The 17,373-nt window shown below is 44.2% G+C and overlaps 1 pseudogene; it reads left to right on the top strand.

Annotated features, from left to right (window-relative positions):
* LOC149119150 (PRKR-interacting protein 1 pseudogene) overlaps positions 1 to 17,373 on the top strand; it is a 43,547-nt pseudogene continuing 26,174 nt past the window's right edge.

Raw genomic sequence — 17,373 nt, 5'->3', positions numbered from 1 at the left:
ATGAATGGACGCTGCTCTGGCCAACCTGGACCCAGAAGTCCTGTCCTGTTCACCGCCCTCCCTGCCCTTGATTGGACGACGGAGATGCCAGTTTGGGCTCGGCCCGCCCATGCCTGCCAGTGAGTGGACGGGCAACATGCCAGCCAGATAATAAAGCCCACAAAACTTCCGCCCCCTCCCCAACGTCCACCCCCTGCCTGTCCCTCACTGGACCTGGAACCTGCCTGTCTGCGCCTAGAACCCCACCCCCTGAGGCTGCCCTGACTGCCCCTGACGGGACCGGGAACCTGTCAGTCTCCCGCCAGAACCCCACCTCCTTGCTTCCCCTGCCTGTCCTACTGTCAGTCTGCCGCAAGAACCCCACCCCTTTAGGCTCCACTGCCTGCTCTTGACTGGACGGGGAACCTGTCAGTCTGTTGCAAGAAACCCACCTCATTCTCTCCCCTGCCTGCCCCTGACTGGACGGGGAACCTGTCAGTCTCCCGCCTAAACCCCACCCCCTTGGCGCTCCTTCTGCCCCTGACTGGACCGAGAATCTGTCAGTCTCCCGCCAGCACCCCAGCCCCTCAGCGCTCCTGCTGCCCCTAACACGACCCGGAAGCCGCCCGAGTGCGCCTCCTGCCGCCCTCTGCACTGCCGCTAATGACTTTTTCCAGTGCGCGCGCAGAACGCCACCTCCTTCCTCGCCGGTGGCTGCCTGGCCTCCCTGGACGAGTGAGGCGCAGGTCTAGGTTCAGAACCTCGCCCTCTGCCCGGCCCTGAGTGGCTCTGCTGGATGAGGAGGAACAGTCCGGCCTGTCCCGCCCGTGCTGGGCGCGGGCAGGCAGCGTGGCAGAAGACAGGTTCTGGGCTCCTACTGCGCGTTCCTCCTCCCAGACAAGGGCAGGCAGGGCCAAGCTCCAGGGCGAGGTTCTGGCGGACGGACAGGAGGGTACGCGCCCGCTCAGGGGCTGCCAGGGACGTGCGGGACACAGACCCGAAGCTGCCCGGTCCGTTCCGAGCTGGACATGGGCGGGACGACTGCCGCGTTGTGCGCGCAGACGTCACTTCCCGCGTCCAGTCAGGAGCCGCGAGGGGCGTGGCTCGAGGCGCCGAGACTGGCTGCTGTCTCAGCCAGTCAGGGGCACTGAGAGGAGGGGCCGACGGAGGAGGGCTGGACCTCGCGCAGATTGGCAGGGCCTCTTCCAATCAAGGGCGAGCAGAGACGCAGAAGAGGGCGGTGCCGTGTGAAGACAAGCTCGTCAGGCAGCTCTCTCTCCCGCAGGGTGCTGGGAAGGGGGTTCCGAGGACTCCTAAGTCCCGGGAGCAGATTGGCAGGGCCACTGTCCTCTGAGGGCACTCAGTGACGAAGGCGGGGGGTGGGGATGAAAGGGGCAATGACTACTGGCCCCGTGGCCGAGTGACACGCACGCTGCCCAATCAGGGAAGGCAGGGGAGGGAGCGAAGCCGGTTTCGGAGTGCTCGCTGCTGGCACACCCTCGTCCAGTCGGGCCCTGCCAGGGGAGAAGGTGGCGGGCTTTGGCCGGCCTATGACAGGTCTGCCCTCTGGTCAGGGACAAGCAGGGTGGGGAAGAAGGCAGGGTGTGGGCTCCGACCGGCTGGTGGTCTGTCCAGTCAGGAGAGGGGACGTGGTGGGAGTTCTTGGGGCAGACGGGCAATTCCCCCAGGTGGTCTTGGACAGGGAGGGTCACGGTACGAGGCGGGGTTCTGGGCGCAGCCAGCCAGTGCCCTCCTCTCCTCAGGGGCGGACCGCGGTCGAGGAAGCGGAGGGCCTCTGGGTGCAGACGGTCAGGTCCTCTGTCTAATCAGGAGCAGGCAGGGGGCGGGAACAAGGCACAGCTGGCCTCATGACTGGAAGTGGGCGATCTCTAGGAGCAGACGGAGAGGTCTGCTGAGCACTCAGGGCAAAGCCGGAGGGCCGTGGGGACGCTTCTGGGTGCAGGCCGGCAGGTCCCCAGTCCATCACGGGGCAGGAACTGGCTGCAGGCGGGGTCCCGCACGCAGACTCGCGCTGCTCAGGTTCATTCGGAGGGAGACACGGGCTGAGCAAGGCAGGTTTGGGGCAGAGAATGGCAGGTCCCTCGACCGGTCAGGGGCCTGTCTCTTACGTCCAACATGCGAGATGGGGTAAAGTCTTGGGATGGGCTGTGCGCCTTCTGATTACCTCTCGTGCTTCAAAGATATGTGTACGTAGCAGATGCACAAGGCGTTGAGCCATCGCCAAAGCTGCACAGGGGACTCCACAGAGGTGCAGCAGGAGGACAGGAAGCTGACCCGTGTCCAGGAGCGCCACCTGTGTTTCCAGCACAGATGTCACAGGCTCTTACTATGCACCTGTTATACCTGCCTGGGAGATCCAGATGAGGCTGTTGAAGCTGCTAGGGATGGTTCAGAGCATTGTGCACCTGCTGAAGTAATAGGGAAACCTGGATGGACCTCTTGAGGAAGGTCACTGCCTTGTACACCTGATGTACTGATGTGGGAAACTCAGAAGGAGATGCTGGGGATGGCTCAGTGCTTTCTGCATGTGATTTTATCATTACTTAACACTGCATAAAAGGGTACTTCTCAAAGCTTGTGCAAAATGTAATAAAAAACTTAAGTGTTTTCTGGTGTAAACATTTTTTGCAATTCATGCCTAGACATTTCCATTAATTTTTTTAAAATGTCCTTTGTACATGTATCAAAGGGTCACATTGCCCCTGTAAATATATACAATTACTTGCATCATTGAAAATAACATAGCCGGCAAATGTTTTGCATGAGGAAGACACTGGGTAAAACACCTGCATCTTGGGCCAGTTCTGTGGCATAGTGGGTAGAGCCTCAGCCTGCAGCACGAGCATCCCATATGGAAACCAGTTTGAGCCCCTGCTGCTCCTTTTCTGATCCAGCTCTCTGCTATGGCCTGGGAAAGCAGGAGAAGATGGCCCAAGTCCTTGGGTCCCTGCACCCGTGTGGAGACCTGGAAGAAGCTCCAGGCTCTCGGCTTCAGATCAACTCAGCTCTGGCCATTGCAGTCATTTGGGGAGTGAACCAGTGGAAAGGAAGACCTTGCTCTCTTCCTGTCTCTACCTCTCTGTCTTTCAAATAAATAAAATACTTCTTCAAAAACAAAACAAAACAACAAAAAACAGACACGCCTGCATCTCACGTTGGAGTGCCTGAATGAAGATTCCAGCTTCCTACTAATGCACCCTGGGAGGTACCTGGGTCCCAGTTACCCATGTGGAAAACTTGGATTGAGAATCTGTCTCCAGACTTTAACCAGACACATTTCCAGCCATTGTGGACATTTGGGGATTTAAACAGACATACAGATTCACTCCATCTCAGTCTCTCTCTCTGTCTCTCTCTCCCTCCCTCTCCCCCCACCCATCCTCTCTCCTCTCAAGTACATGAAAAACTTTTTAAAAATGAGCAACAAAATAAGACATGACTCCACAGGCTTTATACAATAAGAGTTCAGGGAGTGGAGGCTTCCAAGACTCAGTAAGACTACTGAGGCCACACATGAAGTGCCAAAGGATGACTGGTCAGGATTGGTGTGTGCTCCTGATGGACAGGACATTGTCATGCATAGATCCATAGCTGGCCTCATTCAGGAATTTGTAGCTGCATGTCAGACTTGGACAAACCATGGAAGTTTCCAGCAAAAATATGACAGTCCAAGGTACTCCAAGATGGCAGAATAGGGAGGGGGCACACTGAAAGTCCAGGAAAAGATGGTTTAGTAAAAGTGGAGATAGTGAAGTCTCAGGGAAGAGTTAGGGAAAAACTGCAGAAGAAACTCTTCTGGAACTAGTGGGACACAGTGGACCTACGTGGGTGGCATGGGCACCCATGGCTCAGGACCCCAGCCGCCGAGTCTACATACCAGCGCTGAAAAGGGAGGTGAGGCGAAACTGCAGTAGCCAGAGACACTGATGGAAAAGCAGCAAGAAGTGCCTAGAGGGAACGAAGCTTGAAGCCCCATGGGAGAAAGTTCACCAGGCTAACTAGAGGAGAGAAAAATAAATAAATAAAATAAGAGACCGGTATAGACATGATTCTCTCTTTCCCTCCTCTTATAAAAGTGGGGAAAATAATACAGCAGGTGCCATTTTGGACATACATAATAGCTGCACCAGCTCAGGGCTGTGCCCTCCCTCAGCCAAGCAGAAAAACCGGACTGTGGTGAGGAGAAATAACAGGAGATTAAGACCTAGTGAAAGTGTGGAGCTTATGATTTGGGACTGTGAAAAAAACAAACAAACAAACAAACCTGAGGGTGTGTGGGAGAACTCACAGTGTGCCTGAGACGTGAGTACTCTCTGTGGGAGACACCAAAAAATCGATAACTGTGGCAACCCAGTGGGAGACATTGCAGGGGAATCTGAGCTTACACTGAGGACTGCACAGATCCTTTGCATGGTCCTTGGGACAGAGCAGATGAATATTGTAACCACTGGGGCTAGTGCTCAGGCACTGATTGCCATCAAAGAGAAGAGCTCAGCTGGGCAGAATTACTTCCCTTCTGAAGAGAGAGAGAGAGAGAGAGAGAGAGAGAGAGAGAGAGAGAGAGAGAGAGAGAAAATTTCCCATACCAAACCTGGGTGTGTCACCTTTGGCATACCCCTAACCCTGAAGAACTGAACAGAGCTCTCTGGCCACACCCAGCTCAAGCCTCTAGAGAGCCGCCAAAAGCAGACAGTCCACTTAATCTGGAGTCACAGTATAATGAGAGAAGCCACCACAGTGAGGAAAAAAAAAAAAAAAGAAACCAAAGAATATCTCCACAAGGCCAAGCAACAAATGCAGAAACTGAGGAGACAAGAACAAGGAAGACACTATGACGCCCCCAAATGAACATGACACTCCAATTCAAGATTATGAAGATGATGGGATGCAAGAAATTCAAGATACGCATTTCAAAAAATGTATAATAAGAACATTAAGAAGTTATCAAAAACAAATTCATGAGCTAAAGAAATCCATACTGGACAGGATAGAAAATCTCTCTCGTGGAAAGGAAATCTTAAGGAGGAATCATAATGAAATGCAGGATTTAGTAGAACATGAAATTGAAACAATGAAGATAAATCAAAATGAAATGAAGAATGCAATGGAACAGATGACAAACACATTTAAGAGCCTTAGAAACAGAATGAGTGAAGCAGAAGAGAGAATATAGGACTTAGAAGACAGCACAGGAAAGTATAGAGTCAAACCAAAGAAAAAAAGAGGAAAGTAGAAATCTAAAAAATAATGGTTGGAATCAAAAAACCCAACATTTGGGTCTAGGAATTCCTGGAGCATGGAGAGAGAGAGAGAAAGGATTAGAAGGCCTTTTCAGTGAGCTACCAGCAGAGAACTTCCCAGGTTTGGAGAAGGACAGAGACATCCTAGTACAGGAAGCTCACAGAACCCCTAGTTAACATGACCTAAGAGATCCTCACCATGACACATTGTAATCAAACTCACCACAGAGAAACATAAAGAAAAGATTCTAAAATGTGCAAGACAGAAATGTCAGATTACTCTCAGAGGATCTCCAATCAGACTCACAGCTGACTTCTCATCAGAAACACTACAGGCTAGGAGGGAATGGCGAGACATAGCACAGGTACAAAGAGAGAAAAACTGCCAGCCCAGAATATTATATCCTGCAAATCACTCATTTGTGAATGAAGGTGAAATAAAGACCTTTCATAGCAAACAGAAATTGAAAGAATTTGTCGCCACTCGTCCAGCCCTGCAAAAGATGCTTAAAGATGTGTTGCACACAGAAACACAGAAACATGGATATCAATACAAAAGAAGGTAAAGGAAGAAAACCTCCCAGTAAATTGGAAAAAAAAGTCCCAGTATTGGAAGAATCAATATCTGCAAAATGTCCATTCTCCCAAAAGCAATTTATAGATTCAATGCGATACCAATCAAGATACCAAAGACCTTCTTCTCAGATCTGGATAAAATGATGCTGAAATTCATATGGAGACACAGGAGACCTCGAATAGCTAACACAATCTTGTACAACAAAAACAAAGCCGGAGGCATCACAATACCAGATTTCAGGACATACTACAGGGCAGTTGTAATCAAAACAGCATGGTACTGGTACAGAAACAGATGGATAGACCAATGGAACAGAATTGAAACACCAGAAATCAACCCAAACATCTACAGCCAACTCATATTTGATCAAGGAGCTAAAACCAATTCCTGGAGCAAGGACAGTCAATTCAACAAATGGTGCTGGGAAAATTGGATTTCCACGTGCAGAAGCATGAAGCAAGACCCTTACCTTTCACCTTACACAAAAATCCACTCAACACGGATTAAAGACCTAAATCCATGACCCAACACCATCAAATTATTAGAGAACATTGGAGAAACCCTGCAAGATATTGGAACCGGCAAAGACTTCTTGGAAAAGACTCTGGAGGCACAGGCAGTCAAAGCCAAAATCAACTATTTGGATTACTTCAGATTGAGAAGTTTCTGTACTGCAAAAGAAACAGTCAGGCGAGTGAAGAGGCAACTGACAGAATGGGAAAAAATATTTGCAAACTCTGCAGCAGACAAAAGATTAGTAACCAGAACCTACAAAGAGATCAAGAAACTCCACAAAAATAAAACAAACAACACACTTACGAGAAGGGCCAAGGACCTCAATAGACATTTTCAAAAGAGGAAATCCAAATGGCCCAACAGGCACATGAAAAAATGTTCAGGATCATTAGCACTCAGGGAAATGCAAATCAGAACCACAATGAGGCTTCACCTCACCCCGGTTAGAATGGCTCACATTCAGAAATCTACCAACAACAGATGCTGGTGAGGATGTGGGGAAAAAGGGACACCTACCCACTGTTGGTGGGAATGCAAACTGGTTAAGCCTCTATGGAATTCAGTCTGGAGATTCTTCAGAAACCTGAATATAACCCTACCATACAACCCAGCCATCCCACTCCTTGGAATTTACCCAAAGGAAATTATATTGACAAATAAAAAGGCTGTCTGCACCTCAATGCTTATTGCAGTTCAATTCACAATAGCTAAGACCTGGAATCAACCTAAATGCCCATCACCAGTGGACTGGATAAAGAAATTATGGGGCATGTACTCTATAGAATACTATACAGCAGTAAAAAAAAAATGGAACCCGGTCATTTGCAACAAAATGGAGGAATCTGGAAAACATCATGCTGAGTGAATTGAGCCAGTCCCAAAGGGACAAATATCATATGTTCTCCCTGAATGATGACAACTAACCAAGCACAAAAAAGGAAACCTGTTGAAGTGAGAGGGACACTATGAGGAATAGTGACTTGATTAGCCCTTGCCCTGACTGTTGATGAAAACTTGCTACTTTATCCCTTGTAGTATTTTTTTAATTTTACTTAATACTATTGGTTGAACTCTTTAATTAACACACAATTATTCTTAGTTGTTTAAATTTAACTGAAAAGTGATCCCTGTTAAATATAACAGTGGGAATAAGAGAGGCAGGAGGTATACAATGTGGGACATGCTCAATCTGACTTGCCCCTAGTGGTAGAGTTAGAAACGTGCCAGGGGATTCCAATACAATCCCATCAAGGTGGCATGTACCAGTGCCATCTCACTAGTCCAAGTGATCAGTTTCAGCTCGCAATTGATCATAATGATAGGATTAAGAGTCAAAGGGATCACGTAAACAAGAGTAGTGTCTGCTAATACTAACAGATAGAATTAAAAAGGAGAGAATGATCCAGCATGGGAAGTGGGATACCCAGCAGATTCATAGAATGGCAGATGTCCTAAACAGCACTCTGGCCTCAGAATCAGCCCTTAAGGCATTTGGATCTGGCTGAAGAGCCATGAGAATATTTTAGGCATGGAAAGCCTAGACACTCTGGCAAAAATAAAAAAGACCTAAATGAAATATTGCTGCGAGTGAGATCCCAGCAGAAAGCCACTATTATCCAAAAGCTGTAGTTTAGAAATTTATATTTATTAAATAAAAGTCAAAAAAATATGACAGTCCTGAAGCCAGGGTTTATAGAGTCCTTGGCATTGGTGGGATTTGTGAGGAAACATGGGTGGAGGGACAGAGCCAAATGGCTTCAGGGACAAGCCTTGTTCTGTGAGCACAGGAACTTCACTGCAGACAAAGGAGAGGGTATATAAGCCAGGGAGGGTTCTGATGTGATTATTGAAGATGGGCAGGACAGGTGGAAGCCAGACTATATTTGGGGAGGCAACTGCTGATGGCAGACCCATAGTGAAGTTCATCCACATGCAAAGTCTTCTTGCAGATCTAGTCTGGGAGGAAAATAGCCAGGATTTTTTCCCACTTTCTGAGAACCAGAATCCAGCCATTTGTGTAGAAGTCATATCTGCCACACCTACTCATATGCTCAAAAACTAAATGTGGGCTTGAACCTGTGATATTTTTCACTGTGCATTCTACAGAGAGGACTGAAGAAGTACATGAATTACAATGCTCTGTGTTTTTTTAAAGATTATGTATGTATTTGAAAGGCAAAGTTACACATAGAAGGAGAGGAAAAGAGAGAGAGAGAGAGAGAGAGAGAGAGAGAGAGAGAGAGAGAGAGAGAAAGAGAGAGAAAGAGAGAAAGAGAGAAAGAAAGAAAGAAAGAAAGAAAGAAAGAAAGAAAGAAAGAAAGAAAGAAAGAAAGAAAGAAAGAAAGAAAGAAAAGAAAGAGAAAGAGAAAGAAAAAGAGGTCTTCCACCTGCTGGTTCACTCTCTAGCCAGCCACAACAGCTGGAGCTGTGCCTGCTCTGTCCTAAGGACCACAGAAAGGATCTGTTCAGTCTTCAGTGTAAGTTAAGATTCCCTTGCAATGTCTCTTACCAGGTAACCAGGACTCCCTAGCTTGTGGCACCTCCCACTAAGACTGCTCAAAATCTCAGCCGCACTGTAAGTTCTCCCACACACCCTCAGTTTTTTTTTTCTTTTTTTCACAGTCTCAGTTCAGAAGCTTCACAGTCATAAGCTCCTAGTCCCATGTTATTTCTCCCCACCAGAGTCAGGAGTCTCCACTCAGCTGATTGCAGGTACAGACACAGGCTTGCACAGCTGTTAACATATGTACAAAATGTGGGTGATCTATCATCTTGTATGCCTTTGTGAGGTGATCAGAGGGAGAGATAAATGTGTCCATACCATCATTTTTTTCTCTCTCCTCTAGTTAGGCTGGTACACTTTATCCCACAGGTCTTTGAGCCTTATTCCCTCTAGGCTCTTGCTGACACTTTTTTTGTCAGTGCCTCAGGATACTGCAGTCTCATCTCACCTCATTTTCTAGCACTTGTGTGTAGGCTCTCAGCTATCAGAGTCCCAAACCATGGGTGCACATGCCCTCCATGTAGGTCCACCGTGTCCCTCTAATTTAAGTAGAGTTTCCTTTGCCATTTTTTTCTGAACTCTTTTCTGAGACTACACTACCTCCACTTTTTAAAACTATCTTCTGGACTAGATCAGTAAGCTTCCTCCCCCCTCTGCCACCTTGGAACCCTCCCCCAACAAATTGCCCTTCAACATGCTTCTGGACTGGACTTGGAGGCATTGGGTTCTGGGTACTGAATACACACAGGTTCTTAGAGAGACAGGGAAAGGCCACCTCTCATCCAGGACAGGGACAGATCAGCAACCATTCACATAGAATAAGAGAGGTGCTAAATTCTTTGCATCAGTTACAGCCATAGAGAACAAATGGGCAGGACATTTGTGTGGTTTTGTCGGTAAGAGACTAGAAAAAACTACTGTGGATCCATACTGTTTGTTGAATGGTTAGTTGCATGGATGAATGCATAAGTGAATGAACAAATGAATGAATGAGGAATTAATAAGTGGTGCATGAGTGGATAAAGGGATGGGTATATAGATGAATGGATTGATAGATAGTTAATGAATGAATAGATGAGTTAAATGGATGAATAAATGAGTAACTGATTACAGGGATGAGATAATAAAGGGATAGATGAATGAATGAATGAATGAATGAATGAGTGAATGAGTGGTTGGCATAGAAAATGAGTAGCTGGATGGATGAATGAATGGATAATAGAAGATGGAAGGATGGGTGAGTGGCTGGATAAGGAATAAATGAATGGATGTGTGGGTGGTTAATGGATGGATGGATAAATGGACAGATAAATAGGTGGATGACTAGTTGTGTAAGAATTAAATGTGTGGGTGAATAATGAACGAATGAAAAATAGATAATTGAATAAAAGAGTGGATGGATGAAAGGATACATAGATGGATAAATGGATACCTGGATAGATGAATAAATGGGTGGATGAATGAATACATGGACAGATGACTAGGAAATGAATGCATACACATAAATAATGAACAGATAATTTCATAAATGAATGGCTGAGTGGATGGATAAATAATGCCTGGATAGATGAATCATTGGATGGATAAATAAATGGACAGTCAAATAAATGGAAGGAATGGGTGAGAATTGATTGTGTGTGGATGGATAATGAAGAAATTAGTGAATAGATAATTGAATAGTTAAGTGGATAACTGCATGGAAATGGATGGGTACATGAGTATGTGGATAGATGAATAAATGGATGGATGGAAGGATGGATGAAAAGGTGAGTGAATAAATGAATGGATAGAAGAATGAATAAGGGATGGATGGATGGGGTGGGTAAATGGATGGATGAGTGGATGGATTGGTGGGTAGGAGAATGAACAAATAAAAATGGGCGAATAAATGAAAGGACATGTGAATAAGTGAGCTGTGTACAGATCGATGGGGAGAGTAGATGGATGAATGAATGGATGGATTGGTGAATGGGTGGGTAGGTGGATGAGTACATTGACTTATTGATGGACAGAAGAAACAAAAAGTCAAAGTGTTTCCTAATATTTCTCCAGAGAGCTGAGGAGGGCTTAAAACAACAGAAATGTATTCTCTCTCATTTCTGGAGGCTGAAACCAAACTGTTGGCAAAGCTATGCTTTCTCTCAGAGTCTGAGAAAGCCCCTCTCTTACGCCTCTTCAGCTTCTGGTGTTTGCCCACAGTCTTTGGTATTACTTGTCTGGTAGTCTCTTCTCTTTTGTGTCTATGTGTCTGTGTCCTACTCTCCTCTTCTTAGCCAGACATCAGTATTTGGATTAGAATCCCACTGTATGCCAGATTTACATCATCCTAACCTTGCATTTTAGTTCCATCTGCAAAGATCCTATTTCCAAGTAAAACCCTGCTCATAAGCAGTGGGAGTGAGGACTTTAAGGTGTCCTTTGGGAAGGACACAATTCAACCCAGAGCATTCCAACTTTTCCCAAGACTAAGGTCCTTATACTAACCAAAAGAGGCAATATCTGTGGGTCCTGGAGTCCTCGTTCTGATAGACACCCAGAGTCCCTCACTAGGTCACAGAGCTGGCTACAAATCCTGTACAGAATGATGCCATCTTTGAGTAAACATTCTCGAGCACCGGCACATTTCCAGCCTTTTCCAATTCTTCCAACAGACTGGGGATAAATAGCCAGTATGGGACAAAACTACTGTGCACATGGGACATTTCTAATGTTCCTCCTCCATGTCAGGCAATCCTTACGAGGACCATGAGAGACACAATTCTGTATCCTCACCATGGGGTAGATAAGGTGGCTAGGTGGTGGAGAACTAGGCTCTCAAGTCCCACCTTATACTTGGGGACTTGAGTACCACCCACCACCTGAGTCATGGAGAAAATAAATCTCATGTCTCCTCTGGTGGGTGCTTTTTAAATGTTTTTTATTTTTTAAATTTTTTTATTTTTTATTTTTAACTTTTATTTAATGAATATAAATTTCCAAAGTACAGCTTATGGATTACAATGGCTTCCCCCCCATAACGTCCATCCCACCCACCACCCTCCCCTTTCCCACTCCCTCTCCCCTTCCATTCACATCAAGTTTCATTTTCGATTCTCTTTATATACAGATCAGTTTAGCATACATTAATTAAAGATTTCAACAGTTTGCTCCCACACAGAAATATAAAGTGAAAAATACTGTTTGAGTACTAGTTATAGCATTAAATCTCAATGTACAGCACATTAAGGACAGAGATCCTACATGAGGAGTAAGTGCACAGTGACTCCTGTTGTTGACTTAACAAATTGACACTCTTGTTTATGGCCTCAGTAATCACCCTAGGCTCTTGTCATGAGCTGCCAAGGCTATGGAAGCCCCTGAGTTCACCGACTCTGATCATATTTAGACAAGGCCTTGATCAAAGTGGAAGTTCTCTCCTCCCTTCAGAGAAAGGTCCCTCCTTCTTTGATGACTCATTCTTTCCCCTGGGATCTCACTCGTGGAGATCTTTCATTTAGGTTTTTGTTTTTCCCCCAGAGTGTCTTGGCTTTCCATGCCTGAAATACTCTCATGGGCTTTTCAGCCGGACCCACATGCCTTAAGGGCTGATTCTGAGGCCAGAGTGCTGTTTAGGACATCTGCCATTCTATAGGTCTGCTGTGTATCTCGCTTCCCATGTTGGATCATTCTCTCCATTTTTATTCTATCAGCTAGTATTTACAGATACTATTCTTGTTTATGTGATCCCTTTGGCTCTTAGTCCTTTCATTATGATCAATTGTGAACAGAAATTGATCACTTGGACTAGTGAGATGGCATTGGTACATGCCACCTTGATGGGATTGAATTGGAATCCCCTGGCATGTTTCTAACTCTACCGTTTGAAGTAAGTCAGTTTGAGCATGTCCCAAATTGCACATCTCCTCCCTTTCTTATTCCCACTCTTATATTTAACAGCGATCACTTTTCAGTTAAGTTTCAACACTTGAGAATAACTGTGTATTGATTACAGTATTCAACCAAAAGTATTAAGTAGAACAAAAAAAATCTAAGAGGGATAACGTATTAAGTTGTTCATCAACAGTCAGGGCTATGCTGATCAAGTCACTGTTTCTCATAGTGTTTGTTTCACTTTAACAGGTTTCCTTTTTGGTGTACAGTCAGTTGTCACCAATCAGGGAGAACATATGGGATTTTGCCCTTTGGGACTGGCTTATTTCACTCAGCTTAATGCTTTCCAAATTCCTAACAGAGATCACTTTTCAGTTAAAATTTAAACACCTAAGAATAATTGTGTGTTAATTACAGAGTTCAACCAATGGTACTAGAACAAAAAAATACTAAAATGGATAAAGTATTACATTGTACATCAACCGTCAGGACAAGAGCTAATCAAGTCACTGTTTCTCATAGTGTCCATTTCACTTCAACACGTTTCCTCTTTGGTGCTCAGTTAGTTGTCGCCGACCAGGGAGAACATATGATATTTGTCCCTTTGGGACTGGCTCAATTCACTCAGCATGATGTTTTCCAGATTCCTCCATCTTGTTGCAAATGACCAGGTTTTGTTGTTTTTGACTGTTGTATAGTATTCTTTTTTTTTTTTTTTGATGGCACAAGCATTTTTATTTTATTTTTTTTTATTTTTTTTTATCTTTTATTTAATGAATATAAATTTCCAAAGTACGACTCATGGGTTACAATGGCTTCCCCCCCCATACCGTCCCTCCCACCAACAACCCTCCCCTTTCCCACTCCCTCTCCCCTTCCATTCACATCAAGATTCATTTTCGATTATCTTAATATACAGAAGATCAGCTTAGTATACCTTAAGTAAGTATTTCAACAGTTTGCTCCCACACAGAAACATAAAGTGAAAAATAATAGATGATTTTTTTAAAATGATGATGAAATCAGATCAGACCTATTGTCATGTTTAATCCCAGTGAGAGTCAAGTTGGGAATTGAAAATTTCTTTCTTTTTTTTTTTTTTTTTTTTTTTTACAGAAGATCCGTTTAGTGTACATTAAGTAAAGATTTCAACAGTTTGCACCCCCATAGAAACACAAAGTGAAATATACTGTTTGAGTACTCGTTATAGCATTAAGCCTCAGTGTACAGCACGTTAAGGACAGAGATCCTACATGAGGAGTAAGTGCACAGTGACTCCTGTTGTTGACTTTACCAATTGACACTCCTGTTTATGGCATCAGTAATCTCCCTATGCACCAGTTATGAGTTTCCAAGGCTATGGAAGCCCCTTGAGTTCTCCGACTCTTATCTTGTTTAGACACGGTCATAGTCAAAGTGGAGGTTCTCTCCTCCCTTCAGAGAAAGGCACCTCCCTCTTTGAAGACCTGTTCTTTCCACTGGGATCTCACTCACAGAGATCTTTTTGCCAGAGTGTCTTGGCTTTCCATGCCTGAAATACTCTCATGGGCTTTTCAGCCAGATCTGAGTGCCTTTAGGGCTGATTCTGAGGCCAGAGTGCTATTTAGGACATCCGCCATTCTATGAGTCTGCTGAGTATCTCACTTCCCATGTTGGATCACTCTCCCCTTTATTTATTCTATCGGTTGGTGTTAGCAGATACTAGACTTGTTTATGTGCTCCCTTTGACTCTTAGTCCTTTCATTATGATCAATTGTGAACTGAAATTGATCACTTGGAGTAGTGAGATGGCATTGGCACATGCCACCTTGATGGGATTGAATTGGAATCCCCTGGTATGTTTCCAACTCTACCAATTGGGGCAAGTCAGCCCGAGCATGTCCCAAATTATACATCTCTTCCCTCTCTTATTCCCACTCTTATGTTTAACAGGGATCACATTTCAGTTAATTTTCAACACTTAAGAATAACTGTGTGATAATTACAGAATTAAACCAGTCATATTAAGTAGAACAGACAAAAAAAAATACTATGAGGGATAATGTATTAAGTTGTCCATTAGCAGTCAGAGCTATGCTGATCAAGTCACCATTTCTCATAGTGTCCATTTCACTTCAGGAGGTTTCCTTTTTGGTGTTGAGTCAGTTGTCACCGATCAGGGAGAACATATGGTATTTGTCCCTTTGGGACTGGCTTACTTCACTCAGCATGATGTGTTCCAGATTCCTCCATTTTGTTGCAAATGACTGGATTTCGTTGTTTCTTACTGCGGTATAGTACTCTAAAGAATACATATCCCATAATTTCTTTATCCAGTCTACCGTTGATGGGCATTTAGGTTGGTTCCAGGTCTTGGCTATTGTGAATTGTGCTGCAATAAACATTAGGGTGCAGACCGCTTTTTTGTTTATCAATTTAAACTTCTTTGGGTAAATTCCAAGGAGTGGGATGGCTGGGTCGAACGGTAGGGTTATATTCAGGTTTCTGAGGAATCTCCAGACTGATTTCCATAGTGGCTTGACCAGTTTGCATTCCCACCAACAGTGGGTTAGTGTCCCTTTTTCCCCACATCCTCGCCAGCATCTGTTGTTGGTAGATTTCTGTATGTGAGCCATTCTAACCGGGGTGAGGTGAAACCTCATTGTGGTTTTGATTTGCATTTCCCTGATTGCTAGTGACCTTGAACATTTTTTCATGTGCCTGTTGGCCATTTGGATTTCCTCTTTTGAAAAATGTCTATTGAAGTCCTTGGCCCATCTCTTAAGTGGGTTGTTGGTTTTGTTTTTGTGGAGTTTCTTGATCTCTTTGTAGATTCTGGTTATTAACCCTTTATCTGTTGCATAGTTTGCAAATAGTTTTTCCCATTCTGTCGGTTGTCTCTTCACTCTCCTGACTGTTTCTTTTGCAGTACAGAAACTTCTCAATTTGATGCAATCCCAATAGTTGATTTTGGCTTTGACTGTCTGTGCCTCCCGGGTCTTTTCCAGAAATTCTTTGCCTGTGCCAATATCTTGAAGGGTTTCTCCAATGTTCTCTAATAACTTAATGGTGTCAGGACGTAGATTTAGGTCTTTAATCCACGTTGAGTGGATTTTTGTGTAAGGTGTAAGGTAGGGGTCTTGCTTCATGCTTCTGCACGTGGAAATCCAGTTTTCCCAGCACCATTTATTGAATAGACTGTCCTTGCTCCAGGAATTAGTTTTAGATCCTTGATCAAATATAAGTTGGCTGTAGATGTTTGGGTTGATTTCTGGTGTTTCAATTCTGTTCCATTGGTCTATCCATCTGTTTCTGTACCAGTACCATGCTGTTTTGATTACAACTGCCCTGTAGTATGTCCCGAAGTCTGGTATTGTGATGCCTCCGGCTTTGTTTTTGTTGTACAAGATTGCTTTAGCTATTCGAGGTCTCTTGTGCCTCCATATGAATTTCAGCATCATTTTTTCTAGATCTGCGAAGAATGTCTTTGGTATCTTGATTGGGATTGCATTGAATCTATAAATTGCTTTTGGGAGAATGGACATTTTGATGATGTTGATTCTTCCAATCCATGAGCATGGAAGATTTTTCCATTTTTTGGTATCCTCTTCTATTTCTTTCTTTAAGGTTTTGTAATTTTCATCGTAGAGATCTTTAACGTCCTTGGTTAAGTTTATTCCAAGGTATTTGATTGTTTTTGTAGCTATTGTGAATGGGATTGACCTTAGCAGCTCTTTCTCAGTCATGGCATTGCTTGTGTATACAAAGGCTGTTGATTTTATATCCTGCCACTTTGCCAAACTCCTCTATGAGTTCCAATAGTCTCTTAGTAGAGTTCTTTGGATCCTCTAAGTACAGAATCATATCATCTGCAAAGAGGGATAGTTTGACTTCTTCCTTCTTGATTTGTATTCCTTTGATTTCTTTTTCTTGTCTGATGGCTCTGGCTAAAACTTCCAGAACTATGTTAAATAGCAGTGGTGAGAGTGGGCATCCCTGCCTGGTGCCAGATTTCAGTGGAAATGCTTCCAACTTTTCCCCATTCAATAGGATGCTGGCTGTGGGTTTTTTATAAATTGCTTTGATTATATTGAGGAATGTTCCTTCTATACCCAATTTGCTTAGAGTTTTCATCATAAAAGGGTGTTGAATTTTATCAAATGCTTTCTCTGCATCAATTGAGATAATCATATGGTTTTTCTTCTGCAGTCTGTTAATGTGGTGAATCACATTGATTGATTTGCGAATGTTGAACCATCCCTGCATACCAGGGATGAATCCCACTTGGTCTGGGTGGATGATTTTCCTGATGTGTTGTTGTATTCTATTGGCCAGAATTTTATTGAGGATTTTTGCGTCTATGTTCATCAGGGATATTGGTCTGTAATTTTCTTTCAGTGCTGCATCTTTCTCTGGCTTAGGGATTAAGGTGATGCTGGCTTCATAGAAAGAATTTGGGAGGATTCCCTCTTTTTCGATTGTTCTGAATAGTTTGAGAAGAAATGGGATTAGTTCTTCTTTAAATGTCTGGTAGAATTCAGCGGTGAATCCATCTGGTCCTGGGCTTTTCTTTGTTGGGAGGGCCTTTATTACTGTTTCAATTTCTGTTTCAGTTATGGGTCTATTTAGGTTTTCGATGTCTTCATGGTTCAATTTTGGTAGGTTGCATGTGTCCAGGAATCTATCCA

Source organism: Oryctolagus cuniculus, chromosome Y, assembly GCF_051225735.1.
Source record: "Oryctolagus cuniculus isolate XC-2025 breed Fujian yellow rabbit chromosome Y, ASM5122573v1, whole genome shotgun sequence".
In the NCBI taxonomy this organism is placed as follows: Eukaryota; Metazoa; Chordata; class Mammalia; order Lagomorpha; family Leporidae; genus Oryctolagus; species Oryctolagus cuniculus.
Note: the sequence above shows the minus strand (reverse complement) of the source record. Positions and strands in the feature narration are given on the sequence as shown.